The sequence below is a fragment of the Chrysemys picta genome, chromosome 20 (assembly GCF_011386835.1).
Source record: "Chrysemys picta bellii isolate R12L10 chromosome 20, ASM1138683v2, whole genome shotgun sequence".
Taxonomy (NCBI): Eukaryota; Metazoa; Chordata; order Testudines; family Emydidae; genus Chrysemys; species Chrysemys picta.
The window spans coordinates 25,366,349-25,384,080 of record NC_088810.1 but is presented as its reverse complement, the minus strand read 5'-3'; the positions used below and the strand labels follow the sequence as shown (position 1 = coordinate 25,384,080).

The window sequence follows — 17,732 nt, the reverse complement described above, 5'->3', positions numbered from 1 at the left end:
GAGCTTTTGCAGGTTGCAGCTCAGTGTGATCAGACTATCAATGTCACTGCTGCCCACAGAGGTCCCAAAAGCAGCAGCAAGAACTGAAGATACTGGTTAGTTTTCGCTCAATGGCCGCTTCGGAATCATTGAACATAATCACTGCCGTGTCTGTTATGAATAGCATCACTGAGTCAGCCACGTTGCAAAGGTTCTTCACAACACTAAAATCTGGGGCTTTCAAATCTGGGGGTGAAGGCCTTTCAGAAGAGTGGCAAAGGGCTACTGGGACCTAAAGGTTTCATGGCATTTGGAGGGAAAAGGTGGAAATTACTGAGAGGGCAACAAGGAAGACACATTAGGAGCCAAATATAATGGAGAAGTGGCAGCTGTGCCAAACAGAGTTCAGCACTGTGAGGCAAAGCAATAGCTGGATGGACCAAGCTGGGATCGAGTGAGACTCCAAAGGGCCACACTATTGGGTGGGGGAGATAGAGAAGAGGTCATAGCAAAGGGAAGATCCTGTGGGAAGGGAACAAATATAAATGAGGGCAAAAGCAGAAGACAGCATGAGTGAGGGCCAGGGGTAGGGGTGTTAAACTTGGGGCCCTGTCCCCCAAGCCACTCGCCCGCAGGGTGCCTTGGGGTTACAGCTCCATTGTCCCGATGGGTGTTTTTGGCTCGCTCCCCCCGGAACTTTCGAGGGCACGTAGCTGAGGCCTCTGAAAACTCGGAGACCCAACCCTCCCCCGCCACGCCGGAGCGGTGCTGCGAGCTAGGCGGCTGCCTCCCTGGGCCCATGACAGCCGAGCCCTCTTAGGACCCCATTCGCGTCGCCACAGGTTCTGCAGGGGCGGGTACACGCTTCATCACCATCCTGCGAGCGTCCCCAGCCCCTCCCTAAGCGCGGGTAATGGCGGGATACAGCTGCCCGCGTGCCGGAGGGCCTGTCTCGCTCGCCCAAGCACGGGACCTCGCGAAGGCTCACCGGCAGATGGGAACCCCGCACAAGCCACTAGACTGCTCCCACCGCACCCCTGGGCGCCGCCATCTTACAGGGAAAGAAAAGGAAGTCATGAAGGCATCTGCTTACTACGGATGCTCTGAGAGGACAAACCAGCAAGGAGAACAAAAACGCGCGGAGACGGGGAATGGCGTTCTCTGAGCCCCACCCCCAGCAGATTAAACCCGCCCTCAGGCTCCCCTCGCCGTGGAAGGGAATGGGATCTGCAGAGGAGGCGGGGCCGAGCAAAGCAGGAGGTGTGTCTGCTGGGGGCGTGGACAGACGCGAGGAGGGCGGGGCACGAGGCGCTCGCTCGCGCTGAGGCAGGAGCTGCCGCTGCCGCCGCCATTTTGGTTTCGCGGCTTCGGCTCTCTGAGAAGGGGCTGAAGCGGCGGCGGGCTGGTCCGGGTCCCGCCCTGGCCCCGTCCCTGAGGGCGGCCGGGAGGATGCGGCGCGGAGGAACCCGGCCCCGGCCTTGGCCGTATTGTCGCTGACACGGTGAGGAGGGGCTCGTGTCGGGCTGGGCCGGGCGGGGACTGGAGCCTCCACAGGCCCGGAGACCGGGGGGAGGGGAGCCTGGGCAGGGGGTCCGCGTTAGGGGTACCGCCCCACCCTGTCCCCGATAAACATGGTGCTCAACAACACACGCAGGTGGCGCCCGGGCCCTCCCCAGCCCCTTCTCCTGAGCCTTGGATACGTACGGGGAATCCCTGACAGCCAGGCCCGTGCCTGGGGGCGGGCGAGAGGCGGCGGGGGGGATCCCTGACAGCCAGGCCCGTGCCTGCGGGCGAGCGGGCGGGGAAAGGGGGATATCCCTGACAGCCGTGGGGCCCCTGCCGGGGGGGGGGGGGGGATATCCCTGACAGCCGCGGCCCGTGCCTGTGGGGGACGGGGGGGATATCCCTGACAGCCGCGGCCCGTGCCTGTGGGGGACGGGGGGGGATATCCCTGACAGCCGCGGCCCGTGCCTGTGGGGGACGGGGGGGGATATCCCTGACAGCCGGGGCCCCTGCCGGGGGGGGATATCCCTGACAGCCGGGGCCCCTGCCGGGGGGGGGGATATCCCTGACAGCCGTGGGGCCCCTGCCGGGGGGGGATATCCCTGACAGCCGTGGGGCCCCTGCCGGGGGGGGATATCCCTGACAGCCGGGGGGCCCCTGCCGGGGGGGGATATCCCTGACAGCCGGGGGGCCCCTGCCGGGGGGGGATATCCCTGACAGCCGGGGGGCCCCTGCCGGGGGGGGATATCCCTGACAGCCGGGGGGCCCCTGCCGGGGGGGGGGATATCCCTGACAGCCGCGGCCCGTGCCTGTCGGGAACGGGGGGGATATCCCTGACAGCCGTGGGGCTCCTGCCGGGGAGGGGGGAAGGGGGATATCCCTGACGGCCGCAGGGGCTCGTGCTTGGGAGTGGGCTGGAGGCAGGGGATATCCCTGACAGCCAGGGCCCCTGCGAGGTGGTGGTGTGGGGATGAATATCCCTGACAGCCAGGTCCGTCCCGAGGGAGAATATCCCTGACAGTTGGGGTCCCATGCCTAGGAGGGGGGATATCCCTGATAGGCGGGTCCCGTGCCTGGGGAAGAGGGAGGAATATCCCTGACAGCTGGGCCTCGTGCCTGTGGGTGAGAGATATTCCTGACAGCTGGGGTACGTGCTTTGAGGGGATGAGGGAGATCCCTGACAGCCATACCTGAGTTTTGAGGCTGCTGAGGAGGTCCCTGACCGTCAGTCCTGTACCTTGAGGGGGGGGATCCCTGACAGCCAGCCTCATCCCCGGTGCATTGGGGGAAGGGGGAGTTCCCTGAGAGCCAGGCCCTGTGCCTTGGGAGAGGGAATCCATCACAACCTGGCTTGTGTATTAGGAAGCAGGGAGTTCTTTAGTAATCAGGCTTGTGTGAGAGCATTTAGGCCAGTTAGCTCTTCCTGTGGCCATTCAGTTTAATTAGGAGCCCTTTGGTAGTAGGGGTGGAAAGCAAGTGCCTTTCACAGAAATGTCCACAGCCACGTGTTTTTATTGGGGATGGATCAGTAGTCAGATTCAGAGTCATCCAGTTCTTCTCATCTGTTCTGTATCCTCACTGCATTAGTCTGACTGTTCCTGGTGACATGACCTTGGATTGGGAAATGCTGTGTTTGGAGTATGTGGGGGAGTGAAATCCCTGATGGGTCTGTATTTGCAGGGGAGATCCCTTACAGGCCTGTGTTTAGGGTGGGGTGAGGAATCCTTGATAGGTCTACATTTGGAGGGATTGGGGATCATTGACTTTCGGTATGTCTACACTGTAGCTCAGAGCAAGCCTCCCAATCTAGGAAGACACACTTTCACTAGCAGAGCTTGAGTTAGTGCACTAAAAATAGCAGTGTGGATGTTGTGGTTTGGGCTCTCAACCCCATCTGACCCCATAGACTTGAGAGCCTAAACTCCAGCTCGAGCTGCAACATCCACACTGCTGTTTGCATGCTAGCTCAAGTCCTGCTAGTGAAAGTGTCTTCCTAGGTTTGGAGGCTTGCTCCCAGCTGCAGTGTAGATATACCCCTTGAGGCCTGTGAGGAGTTTTGATAAGGTCTATATTTGGGAGTCATGTTTGGGAGGAAAGGGATCACTGATGTTCCTGACTGTGGGTGTGGGGAACCTCGGTCAGTCAGTCCCATGAGTGGAGAGGGGGTGGGTCCATGACAGTTCCATATATCTGTGTGGTTCTGGTGGAGGGAAATCCCTGGACCAGCCTGTGTCAAAAGGGATAAGAGAGGTGACTACCTGACATTCTAGCCTATGTTTAGGTTGGCAGGATTAATCCCAGGCAATCTGTTCTATTTGGGTTGACAAGGGGAACCCCTGAAAGCCGAGCCTGTGTTTGGGAAAGGGAAGGTTCCCAGCAAGATTATGGTTGTGGGGAAGGAGCAGGAAATCCTCTGACATTTCAGCTGGTGTTTAGATGGGGATGTCCCCTCCTTAAACCTATGGTTGGTGGCCAGGGAAACCTTAACAGTTTATCCTGTGTTTTAGATGAAGATGTGAGGGGCTTTCTGACAAACTGATTTTATATTTGGAATTGGTAAACTCATACTTTTTATGGCTAGAAGACATCATTTGATCATCTAGCCTGAATTCTTGCATAACATAGAATGGGATTGGGGGAATCACTGACAGTCTTGCCTGTGTTTGAGGGACAAGGTTCTCTGAAAGTAGGACATTTGGATGCCAAGGATCCCTGATGGTTGTGCCTATATTTGGCAAGAATTCTCTTCCATGTTCAATCAGTTTTGTGTTGGAGATGGGGATTTCTTTTGGGAAGCCCTGTGCTGTAAGATCACTAGCAGAGATGCCTGTGCTTTGGGCAAGGGAGATGGAAATCCTGACAGGCCAGTGCGAGGTGTGGAATACTTGACTTTGCGGCTTGTATTTGAGGTGCAGAGAGCGGGATCCTGGCAGTAGGACATGTGTTTGAAGGGGACTGGGTGGCAGACTGATAGGCAAAGCTCATGCCTTAGAAACTCAACTTGCACTGGAGGTAGACTTAGTCTATGAACTCTTCTGCAGTAGATACAACGACCACAGAACTCCATGCACAATCCATCTTAGGCCTGGCTTTCCCTCAATAAGCTTTTTTTGCACAGAGGGACAGGCTCACAACACAGACTATTTCTCCTATTGTTGGAAAGTGCGTGGGAGAGAGATTTTCTTTTTTTAAATATTTGAGGTGCTTGGGTATGATGGTGATAGGGCAGTGTAAGTAACTAGGAGATCCATGAGGATCAAGCCTGTGTTTGGAGAAGGGGTGACTGTTGATGGTCAGGCCTATATTTGAACATGGGTGTATAGGGCAATCAGGAGTCAGGAAATAGTGATTCAGAGGTTAGTTCCCTAACAGTTCATAGATTCCAAGCCCAGAAGGAACCATTGTGATAATCTAGTCTGACCTGCTGTACAACACAGGCCATAGAACTTTCCCAAAATAATGCCTAACCATATCTTTTAAAAAAAAGTCTTGTTTTAAAAAGTGTCAGTGATGGAAACTCTACCACGATGCTTGATAAGTTGTTCCAATGGTTAATTACTCTTACTGTTAAAAATGTATGCCCTATTTTCAGCCTAAGTTTGTCTAGCTTCTACTTCCAACCCTTGGATTATGTTATACCTTTCTCTGCTAGATTGACGAGCCCATTATCAAATATTTTTTCCCCATGTAGGTACTTATAGACTGTAATCAAGTCACCTTCTCTTTCTTAAGCCAAATAGATTGAGCTTCTTGAGTCTATCACTGTATGTCATGTTTTCTAATCGTTTAATCATTCTCCTGGCTCTTCTCTGAACCCTCTCCAATTTATCAACATCCTTTTTGAGTTGTGGACACCAGAACTGGACACAGTATTCCAGCAGTGCCAAACACAGAGGTAAAATAATTGCAGCTGAGTTGAGGACAAGACATGGAAAATCGCAGAAAAGTAATAATGGACTTCTATTAATAGCTACAGTTTGGAAAAGCCAGAGTCGACCTTTTGGTTTAAGAAATATTTGCTGGAATGATATATAAACGCTCCAGTATTATGTTATGCCTACTAATTTTTTTGATAACCAGACATTTTGCTGCAACTATATTACATTCATTTAAAAAATAAAAAGTGACCGGTGCAATATAAAATTCAGAAGATTAAAGTTTTAACACAACTGCTATAAAAAGTCCAAGTCCAGTCACTTTAGCCTTTTACATTGTACAGGCATTTAATGTTAGTGCAGTACTAATTGCATACTCAAAATGGACTGTGCAAAGTAAGCTAATTAAATTCAAAAGTGCGGTAGAACTCTAATATTGCAGGATCCGCAATATCACAAATGAAATAGGGCCTTAATTATAACAACTGATTTTGACATTCCAATCAGAATCATCCCACCAAGTTTCACTAATACTAACTAATTCAAAATTAGGATAATAAATGAACAATTCCATTTCCTCTTGTTTGTTGCCCAGGCTCCTAGCTTTGATTTATAGGCAATTAAATAATTTCTTCTCTTCATGTCCTTAGGTTCCTTGATTAATTATGTTCTCATCATCTCGATTGTTGTGCTAAGTGCTCATATCTTCCCTCTTTTTGCCCGCCCTCTTTGTTATTAGTTTAACTACTCTACTCTAGACAGCCTGTCCCCGAGAAGATTGGTCCCCCTTCTACTGAGTTGGAGGCCATCCAAACTATACATCTGTCTGTCAGCATAGAAGGTGGACCGATATTTCACAAACCCAAACCCTCCACCCTACATCACTCACTTAGCTAGTGATTCTCTTTCAGAGTCTTCTGCCTTCTGTATTCCTTTGCTCATGGGACAGGAAGGATCACAGAGAAGTTAATTTGGACATTCTTCTTCAGTATGTTTCCGAGTTCCCTGAAGTCATCTGCTATCTGCAAGATAACCCATGATGCAGCTAAACCTGTGTTTGAACAAGTGGGAAGGGATCTTAGTCTGTTGGTCCTATTTGGCAAGGGGATTTTACTCATGTTTGTGAAGGAGTGGGAGCATGTTAACCTAGTAGATTGTTTTATTTTGAAGGGCTGGAGTTCTTACTTTCTTGCACAGTGGCAGATTTTATGGGACTTTTTGTGGGGGATTGCTCAACAGTATGGTCAGCAATTTGTTGGTGGAGTTGAGAGGTCCTTTGACAGTGGAGCCTGTATTTAACAGGGTTGAGGGGCTCTGTGGTTTCTCCTAAGTTATGTGGGAATTCTTGGGATGGATGGGCCACAGAATAGACCACAGCTGCATATTTTAATGGGAAAATGCTAGTGGTCAGTGGAAGTGTCCCTTTCATTATTCTTCAAATGAATCCCCTTTGTTCGTGATGGGGATGGATCATGATGATTACCTGTTCTGTTCATTCCCTCTGAAGCATCTAGCATTAGCTGCTGTTGGAAGACAGGATACTGGGTTAGATGGACCATTGGTCTGACCCAGTATGGCTGTTCTTATGTGATGGTTATAGATCTGTATAGTCATCTAATCTTTACTCTTATCTATAATCTTTTATTTACTAACTGGACACTTTATCTGGACATTTCAGATTCCACAGAGAATTCACCTTGCCTTTTTGGTGGCCATGGAAGGGAAAAGGGGCTGTTGCTTGTATTATTTCTGGGGCAGTCTGTTATTGTACATGAACCTGGGCCCATGGTATGTGGATGAGGTGAATGAAGTTCTTTGGAGCAGGATTGTCTCTTACTCTGTGTTTATATGGTACCTAGGAGTAAAAAAATGCCAGTGTTAGGGTTGCTCATGCAATCTTAACTTCGCCCCCTTTGTAATCTTCAAATCTAAAGATTAGGCTCCTAAATCATAGTTACCTAAATAGAGCTGGCCTGATTTTTAGAAGTGCTTTCTACACTAGTTGCACCTTTATAGCCTCTTCCACTGTGTATTGCTCTGTTTGTCTGTCAGATAGACAAGCAATAAGTCATTTATATACAATATGCGTAGTGAATAAGGGAAGGATTCCCGTGGAAACATTCAAAATATCATTTCAAGTATGCTGTTTCAGTAGAGGTTAGATTTATTTCTCCAGATCAATTTTGTTATAAAGTAATTTGAATTTTGTTATAAGGTAACTAAACAATAAAGAATAACAGGTAAGCCAAATGGCACTTGTTTTGAACTTCCTTAATAATATTACAACAAACATTCTAATCTCTCTTATTATGCAATGAATTTCTTCCACAGTTTAACAAGAAGTGAAGAGCGCAGGAACCTTCTCTAGTAGATATTAGTATAGAAAAATTAGTAGAATGATTAGTTCCTAATGTTTTTAAAAAAAAAAAAAAAAAAACTTATGCTTTTTTAAAAACACATTAGCTTTTCTAAGATGTAAATGTAAGAAAAAGTCTCTTGTGGTGGTGGTTTTTTACCCCCCGTTTTAAAGACAAATTTATTCCAAAATTTTTATATTTCAGTTTCACTTGATTTCCTCCTGGGAGCCAACAATTGTCTAAAAATCACTTAATATAACATTAATACTGAACAGCAAAATGCATTTATACTAAATGTCTTCCTTTTTATAAAGCATTCTCATTGTTTGTTAGTTGCTGAACTGAAACTGTTCATGTCTACAACTCTTATGAGTGTATAGAAAGTAGTTTAAACAATTGATATGCCACAGGGCCATTGATACAAATCATGATGCTGTTATGATTATGGAAAATTAAATGTAATATATTGCTCCAGAACTTCAGTGCTGTTAAGTAGACATTAATATCAGGTGGAATGTAGACTGCATGTTTTGCCCCACAGTTGGAGAGAGGCAGAATTACACCATTATGAGCCTGAGTCTCTTATCCTAACCTGATAATGCTTCTGATCTTATAGCTGGTGAAAGTTTGGTAAATTGATCTTCTAGCATAACACATTTAGAAAACAAAACCTGAATCTTTGTTCCTAATTTCCATATTGCAATCCAATTCTTGTTCAGCATAACTAAAGGCATTCTCTTTGCAGTATAGAAAGAATTCAAAATGAAATATTGATTTATTGTCTCTGGTACCATATCCTTCATAAAGCAGGGCATAAATAATAAAGCTTGAGTTAAGATAGTAAATATATATCAATAATTAAAGGATGGTGAGAGAACTTAACTTTAAAAAAAAAATACAACATTGTTATCGAGGAAATTAAAGTAACACTTTTTAATTAAAAATTGGAAACACAAAGGTAAGGTAGCCCAAAGAACCTTAAATCTGCTCTCATATTCTTCTGCCCACTTTCTAGAGCCCAATGGCACGAGACAGTCTTATGTTTGCACTCTGTACATCTTCATCATCTAGTAGTATATAAGCCATGAACTCTCATTAGACATTCTAATATGTGCATCACCCACCACATGTGACCCCTATAAAACCATGTCATATTCTGTAATGCATCCTTAATTGACAAGACAGTGAAATTAACATTTCAGCCCTTATATTTCATATATACACCATAGACCTATTCAACCCTCATTCTGTCTTTTAGTATAATATTTAACTCCTATAACATTTCTCATCTGTAGACTATCTACATATACCTGTTTTACAGATGGAGAAACTGAATCAAAGAGGTAAAATTTCTTGCTGAAGGTCATATAGCAGGTCATTGGCACAACCAAAAAGAATACAGTTCAGGATCTCCTGGCTTCCAGTTCAGTGATCTAGCCACTGTTTCACACTGCCTCCTACAAACTAGTTAATGCGCTTGAAATAGGTAAAGTGTTCTATACCCTGTTGAAAGAGAAGTTCTGAATAGAGAGGGCCATGAAGGAGAATCTCAATGGATAAAAGTCCCATATAATAAGAATAGAAATATAATAGTGGGGGTATAAGAGCTGGCTTCTGGATCAGAATAGTGACGGTGACTTAAGAATGTTGAAAGGGATTGGAGGAGGTAACAAAATCTACAGCAATGTCTCGTGACTTGAACCATCCAGTAATAAATTCATTGAACTTAGTAGTTGAAAGCTTCAGAATACTATAAGCTATTCCTTTCTGAAGTAAGAGGTTATCTTCGCTTCTTTTTTATAAAGTAAAAATTCCGTAAACTCACATATAAAATCACAGAAACTACACATACTCTAGAACAAAAATAGAAAGGAACAGGTGAGAAACAGTATGATTAAATGACAAGGTATAAAAGTCTTAAACAATTATCTTATCATGATTATGGACCATAAGTCAGCATTCATCGCTCTGGTTTAACATAGTCATGTTGGGCATACCAGATTAACGTATTTACTGTTGCTATTTACTTATCATATTATGGATGTACACAAAGGCCTTGATCAGGACGTTGTTGTGTTAGGTGGTGTGCAAACCCATAGGAAGGCATGTTCTCTGCTCTGAAAAAGTTTACTGTCTGATTTGAAAAAAGACTTCATAGTGAGTAGAGCAAACATTGGAAAGAGAGAGCATGGGTAATGTAGGTAACATCACATGGTTTCATCAGATAGTTACCTGCTGCACAACTTTATAGTTGCAAATATTTGAACTTTTAAAATAAATAAATAAAAGCTATTCCCAATTGCCTCTCAACCATAGCTATCATTTGTTGATTGATTTCTTGTAGGGATCACAGTAGAGGTGGGAATTAAAAAGGGACTTGAAAGAAGAGAGGGTAATGGTCTTGTGGATTCATTGATGAACAGGGTGGATCGATTTAAAGAACTGATTTTAATCAAGTCAGCAAACAGGAAACCTTGATTTAAATGATCGTGTTTTGCATTTGCACTTTTTAATTATTTTCCTAATGAAATGTTGTCTCATAGGTTGGTAACCATTAAAACATGTTCATTTGAAACTAAATATAACCATTAGTTTACACTAATTTCTGTGTTTTAACCAGAAGGAAACACGTATATGTACACATTTATTTAAGCAATTATATAGCTTAACATATATTTATTGAATTCTTAATTTTTACATTTTAATTATTAAAAATGATGAATTATGCATTTCTTATTTGCTAGAAGTTTAATAATTTTTACTCATGACTTATGTCAAACTCTACTTGGATGAAAATTGGAATTCAATTAAAAATTGCACAAAAACAGCATTTTAAATTTATAAGTTAAATAAAACTTCCTCAGATATGCTGGAGACATAAGAAGAAAAATGTATCAAAATATATTTATTCTTTAAATCTAACAGATTTATTAAGCAAAGGAAGTGTTATTTGTAGTTAGAGAATTGCACTGATTGTTTATGGTTACCTGTGTCTTTGAATGTTTTTAGAATTAGTAGATTTCATTCTGACACCTAGTATTTATTCATAGAAAGAGGAAAACAAGCTTTCCTGCTTTTTCCAGTTTCTACCTGGTTTCTTAACTTTGAATGAACTAGTCATAACTGAACTAGTTGAATAAACTGAAATGAAGAAAATATTCTCTTTGCGCATGCAGAAAAGGCTACTGCCAACAAAAGCAGGTTTAACACTTCAACGGACTCTGGTTCCAGGTGCCTAGCCAGTGATTTCCAACTAGATAGTTCAGCGGTTTGACTTTCTTTAAAACTTTAGCACCAAATGTGCACTGCTTAATATTTTTTTATTTAATTTGAATGATTTTAATAATTGTAATAAGTTTAGGTCTTAACATAGGTTGACATAATTTCAAATTAATTTTAAATAGAAGTATTTAAAAAAATAAAAATGTACTTAATTAAAATTAAAAAATGCAATTTAAATTTTATAAAAATCTGCTTTTTAAAAAAAATCATTGATTTTTATCCACCCTCTTCAGGGAGTGTTCTATGTGTAAGGAGCAGTGCAGAAGAAAGCATGGAGATGTTAGCTGGAGAAGCGGACTAAAGGGCGTATAAGCTGGCATCATGAGGCAGAGAGGGGGGTACAAGAGCAGACCAGGAGGCATTGGCAAAGTTTTATGTAGGGGCTTGAAGGCAGTTAAATGAATCTTGAATTTGATGAGGTGAAGAAGGGAGGCCATCACTGGGATTCAAATAAATGAAAACTTTGGTCAGATCAGGTTAGGCAAATGATCATCTTGCAAGGTGCATTTTGTATGAATTGCAGAGGGATTATGTGGGTGTCAGGGAGGTCAAAGAGGAGTAGATTGCAGTAATGAAGGCAAAACGATGAGTGGTCAGATGAGAGTTTTTGCTATCTGAATAGAAAGGAATTAATGAGTAAATAATAGAACCTGGCATGTGTTCAGAAGTGTTATCAATTTTGTGAACTTGTTTAGAATATAGTTACTAATTTCATTGTTGGTAAATCAGGTTTCAGGTTTTCCTTCAGCCTCTAAATCTGAATGTGAACTTTACCCTGGTCTTGCCAATTGCAAGCTCAGTGTGAGTGAGCTTGATTCTTCTTACCCTTTAAAAAAAAAAAAGTCTTGCTATTTTGAATAAATGTGGAGCCAGATGTAGCAGCAAGAGACAGTGCTTATTCACATCCAGCTTAGTCTACAGTACAGTAAGATTTCAATCACTTTAAAAATGTGTTGATTCTTTTACAAGCTGGTGGATTCAACAAATTTCATTTGCAAGTAAACAGCTGTAAAGAGTTGGAGGTATTTTGCATAGTGTTCGCTAGGAGAACAGAGAAGGAGAAAAAACACTTGGATCTATGCCCACCCAAGAGGTGTGTATTACATGGAGTTTCCATAGCATTCCGTACTTTAACTCTAGATAGTGAAAATTCATGTGCTAGCTTAAATCTATTTATCCTCTCACCAAGTTTTTATTTGCATATCAGTATGTAGAAAACATCACTTTTGGAGGTGCAGTTTGGTCTTATGTCTTGAATATAGGGACTGGAGCCAGGAATTCCTGAGTTTTAATTCTATCTCTGCTGTTGACTTGCTCTGTGTCCCTGAGCGAATCACAAGCACTGTGTCTACTTTCCCATTTATAAAATGGGGATAATACTTATCAATTTACTTCCTGTGAGTGGTGTGAGGATTAATTAGAGATGCTTTCAACTTGACTAATTGACTAATTTGAAAATAATCTAGTTTCTGATAGACAGCCCTTTAAATAGCAGTTTAGAATTCAGAAAAAAAATACAAGGTTTTTTGCTCCCCTGCTGATGTTTATAAGGATCTTTTCTGAAAGCCTGAGAGCAACAACATCAAAGATGCCTTGTTTGGAAGAGGACTTGGGATTGAAAAGCTCTGGCTGGTAGGTGCTTGGTTGGAGCAAAAAATACTTTCTGCCTCTATTTTAATAGCATCTCTTATGGATTAACACTGAGGATTATTGTATAGGTAATAAGAAGCTGAAGATGGAAATCATCCTTAGACAAGGACGGGGGACCGAAAGTCCCATGAAACAGTTAGAAAGTTTAAATTCAATAATTCAGGATCCAGCAAGGGAGAAGGGGTCCCAGAGCCTGAGCCCGAATGTCTACACTTCAGTTAAACAGCCCCTTAGCCCAAGTCCCACAAACCCATGTCAGCTGCTACAGGCCAGCCTGGGTTTTTAATTGCAGTGTAGACATATCCTGGAAAGGTATCTCCAAACAGTTCCTTGAATAAGCACATTGATGGGGCTCCATAAAATTAAAAAAAAAAAAAATCCAAACATGTTGTTTATCTCCAGTTTCCTATATGGCACAAGATTACTTTCTGGCCTCACTAAAAGTTATGTTTTGTGTGGGTATTTATAGAATAGTTTATCCAAGATCTCTCAGAAAAGTATAAAATTAATGGCTCTGTTATTTAAAGGTAACTTCTGTCTCTCCAGATACCAGAAAAGAGGGCCAGAATCCAAGCCCCTATATCCCCTTCCCCCAAAAAGTACATGAGCAACATTTGCAATGTCAGAATCTAAGAGATGCTGACAAGTTATGCCCATTTTATTTTTATTTAAAATAAATTGAGGATTGACTGAATGTTAAACCAGTTTGCAAACAAGACAATTAATAAATTAGTACTCAAAACCCATTATTCTGTCCATAAATCCAGCTGGTTATTGGCATCAATGAATCTCCAAGATGTTCACTTACATTATTTCTCCAGTGTCCTCAGCAATATTCATTCTTTCTTCAGTTCTCAGCATGTCCACTGTTATGCTCTGCTCTTTGTTCTGGCTTAAATATTCAAAGATCTTAACCAAAATTGTGGGTGAAAGCTGTACCCTAAGGAAAGAAAGGGATAGCATTAGTCTCATGTCTGCGTAATTGACTCATTCAACCTTCATCATGTCCAGCAGCACTAGCAGTAATCTGAACTGTCTTTAATGTATCCAGAGCCTAGTACTTGTGCACAAAGGTTCTTTAACCCCACAACAGAAGATGAACCTTTTGGAATCACTTGAGTATAACTGTAGAAATGATCTGTCTGTCTAAAGAGTGAGCAAAATTAAAAAAAAAACAAAGTGGTCAGATAAGATTGTTTCATCTTAGAGGGAAACAAGTGATCTTTGAAATATTAGTGCCCCAGGCCAGGTTACATTTTAGGTCTCTCTTGCTGTTCCTTTTAAGAAAGGGAGCTCAGTTTCCACAGAACTAGGATAAGATCATCCTTTCCAGGAGGATCTCCAGCTCTCATCAGCAATGGTTACAGCATGTCACCATGTTCAGCTGAGAGGCGTTTAGAGAGGTAGAATGGGAGATATTAATCATGGAGGCCAGTTTCTCAGGCATCACCAGCTCATCCACAGCATCTGCCAGGAGCTTTCAGGTACTCAACATGAGTTGCAGGAAAGTTTGTGTGTTCAATACCGCAAGTCCTGGCTGATTTTCTTTAGGGTCAGTGAGATCACTAGTGTTATCAATCTTCTTTGCAGATATACTTCATATATTGTAGTTGAGGATTTGCTAATCAGATCCATTAATTGTAAGCTGGCACATGAAGAGCTGCAAAATAGATGCCTTATCTGCTAATCGTCTTTCTGTAGCAGTAATAGCCAAGTACAGAACAACCCATCATGGAAAGAATGCAATTTGGGTACTTTATAAGTTTTGATATAGGCTCTTAAACTGCTTACATTTTGTTTCTTAGCTGTTTGTGGTTTGCAGCTCACATACGTGTAGAGTATTGAAAACAGTGTGATGCATTTATTTTCCAAAGAACAAGTATTTGGAAGGCTTAGCTGAAGAAAATTAATTCTAGAAATTGTTCACCACTAGAGGGCCTCAGAAAAGTCATGCCTATGGTTACTGCATCTGCTTGTTCAAATGGCAAATGAACTAGCAAGTCATCAATTTAGAAATGACACATGCTCAGTGCAGAAAGATAATTACCATGAAGATTTTGTCTAGTAACTGTTGTGGTTTAAATATTTCTGCTGTATTTTCTCATCAACTAACACTAGTTTCTGTTGGTGAGTTGAACAAACTCTTAAACTCTGAGTAGATTTCAGTGCTTTGAAAATGCTGTAGGTTGCTTCCTGTCCAATCAGATTTCAGTGTTTGCTAGCTGTTCTAATGTATTATTTGGATTAGAGTAGTGCCTAGAGGCTACAGTTAGAATCTGGAGTTCTATTGTGCTAGGTGCTATACAGACAGTAAAAAGCTGTTTCCACCCCAAAGATCTTACTGTCTTAGAGAAAGATGCAAGATTAGGGGTACAAACATTTTTCACGTAAAGTATCTTTAGTCTTGGCAGAATTGGATTTTTTTATCATTTTGACTGATATCGATGTTTTTAAGGATTTTTTCTATTTTGCTTGATTTGAAATTTTGCAGTTGCACAAAATTATGGGTTTTGAGCATTTTTAATTTTGATCTATTTAAATGTTCAGTGTTGTGGAAATTATGGGATGGTCCTACAATAATTATTTAATAACAGTAGATGTTGAAATTCAAAAAACTTTATAACCATTAAAACACTACTTTCTATATTTTGACATGTGATATTGACAATTTGATATCCTTAAATCAAACTCTAAGAAATTCTCAAACAGTGCTTTTCTTACTTTGCCTATCTGTACATTTTGAGGATTACCTATGGAAATATTTTTTCATTGATTTGTGTGTGTACGGTGAAATTGACATAGAAAAATCTAATCTTTCCAAGCCTTAGTATCTTCCACATGAGCATTGTCCACATGAGCATCTGAGTATCTTTCACATAAAATCAGTAGGAATGGTCAGGTCCTTAGTAGACTAATTCATAGATTCCAAGGCCAGGTGGTCTGACTTCCTGTATAACACAAGCCATGCAACTTCCCCAAAATAATTTCTAGAGCATATCCTTTAGAAAAATATCCAGTCTTGATTTTAAAATTGCCAGTGCTGGCGACTCTACCACAACAGTTGGTAAATTGTTCCAGTGGTTAATAACCCTCACTATTAAAAGTGTATGTCCTATTTCCAGTTTGAATAGTGTAGCTTCAGCTTCCACCCATTGGAGTGTTTTATACCTTTCTCTGCTAGATTGAAGAGCCCATTATCAAATATTTGTTCTCTGTGTAGATAATTACAGACAGTAATTAAGTCCACATTAACCTTCTCTTTCTTAAGCTAAATACATTGAGCTCCTTGAGTCTGTCACTGTAAGGCATGTTTTCTAATCCTTTAGTCGTTTTCTTGGCTTTTCTCTGAACTCTCTCCAATTTATCAACATCTTTCCTTAATTGTGGACACCAGAACTGGACACAGTATTCCAGCAGTGGTTGTACCAGTGCCTAATACATAGGTAAAATAACCTTTCTACTCCTACTTGAGATTCCTCTGTTTATGTATCCAAGGATCACATTAGCCTTTTTGGCCACAGTGTCGTGCTGGGAGCTCATGTTCAGCTGATTATCCACCACGATCCCCAAATCTTTTCCAGAGTCACTGCTTCCCAGGATAGAGTCCCCCGTTATGTAAGTATGGCCTACATTCTTTTTTTCCTAGATGTGTGCATTTATATTTAGCCGTATTAAAACATGTATTATTTGCTTGTGCCTAGTTTACTAAACAATCCAGATGACTCTTTTTTAGTGACGTGTCCTCTTCATTATTTACCACTCCCCCAATTTTTGTGTCACCTGCAGTCTTTATCAGTGATGATTGTATGTTTTCTTCCATGTCACTGATAAGTGCTAAATAGTGTAGGGCCAAGAATCAATCTCCACAGGACTGCACTAAAATAACACCCACTCAATTTCCCATTTACAGTTGCATGTTGAGACCTATCCATTAGCCAGAACTTAATCCATTTAATGTGTGACATGTTGATTTTGTATCACTCTGGTTTCTTTATCTTTGGCCGTGGCTACACTCAGAACTTCAGAGAGCTGCCGCAGGAGCGCTCCCGCAGCAGTAATTTGAAGTGCGAGTGTGGTCGTGCGCCAGTGCTGCAGGTACTCCATCTCCACGAGGGGATTAGCTTACAGCGCTGGGGCACTGTTTACACTGGCGCTATACAGCACTGTAACTTGCTGCGCTCAGGGGGGTGTTTTTTCACACCCCTGAGCGAAGAAGTTGCAGCGCTGTAAAGCGCCAGTGTAGCCAAGCCCTGAGTTCTTCACTCTGCTAGCCATAGATTTCTCCTTGTGTCCTTTTGCTTTCCCTACAAATTTTCTATACTTCCTAGCTTCCAGTTTATATTAATTGCTATCAAATTCCTCTGTTTTCCATTTGTTATATATATTTTTATATTTTATAGATGGTTTCACTTACTCTCTAAGCCAGATTGTTTTTGAACCCATGAAGTCTTGTTGCTCAATCCTGGGATCCTGGCTTTTGGGGCATGTAGTAAAATGTTCTTAAACAGTTCCCAATTATCATTCACAGTTTTCGCTTTAAATTCTTTCTCCCAGCTGATTTGGTTTATAATTGTTTTCAGCTTTGTGAAGTTTGGCTCTTTTAAAGCACCAAGTATACATATTACTGTTTTGCACTTTATTCTGTTTACACGTAACAAATGTATTAAAGTCATGATTACTTGCTCCTAAGCCACCACTGATTTTCAGTTCTGTGATCAGTTCCTCTTTACTTGTCAAGATGAGGTCTAATACAGAATTCCCTTATGTTGGGTGCAGCACTTTTTGAATTGGGAAATCTACAACTTTTAGACATTCCAAGGACATTTTAGTACAGGCAGAATGAGACCTTCTGCATATGTCACTCAGATCAGACTCCCTCCTAATAAATCTTTATCTGTTAGAACATTGATCTATAAGCATTCAGGATTATTTGCTTCCGAGTTGTTTGGTGACTTGGAAACAGGCAGTGCCATTTTTGACAGAGTGCCAGTTCGCCTTGCCTTTTGCCCACTCGATCCTTCCTAAACAGGTTATATCTAGTGATTTTAACATTCCAGTCATGTGGATCTTCTTATCTGTCAGTGAT

The 17,732-nt window shown here is 42.1% G+C and overlaps 2 protein-coding genes across 15 annotated transcripts in view; one reads left to right on the top strand and one right to left on the bottom strand.

Moving 5' to 3' along the window:
* DAP3 (death associated protein 3) overlaps positions 1-1,163 on the bottom strand; it is a 28,816-nt gene extending 27,653 nt beyond the window's left edge. For 2 of the 4 annotated variants that reach the window (XM_005280655.4, XM_005280658.4), the window contains exon 1: positions 968-1,163. The gene's annotated coding sequence lies outside the window, so the exon portion shown is untranslated. The remainder of the gene's footprint in view (positions 1-967) is intronic. The other 2 variants (XM_005280657.5, XM_065574284.1) reach the window with 2 other exon arrangements.
* Positions 1,164-1,241: 78 nt separating this feature from the next.
* Positions 1,242-17,732, top strand: part of ASH1L (ASH1 like histone lysine methyltransferase) — a 156,111-nt gene continuing 139,620 nt past the window's right edge. For 5 of the 11 annotated variants that reach the window (XR_010594080.1, XM_065574259.1, XM_065574255.1 and 2 more), the window contains exons 1-2: positions 1,242-1,480; positions 16,142-16,261. The gene's annotated coding sequence lies outside the window, so the exon portion shown is untranslated. The remainder of the gene's footprint in view (positions 1,481-16,141; positions 16,262-17,732) is intronic. The other 6 variants (XM_065574267.1, XM_065574257.1, XM_065574266.1 and 3 more) reach the window with 4 other exon arrangements.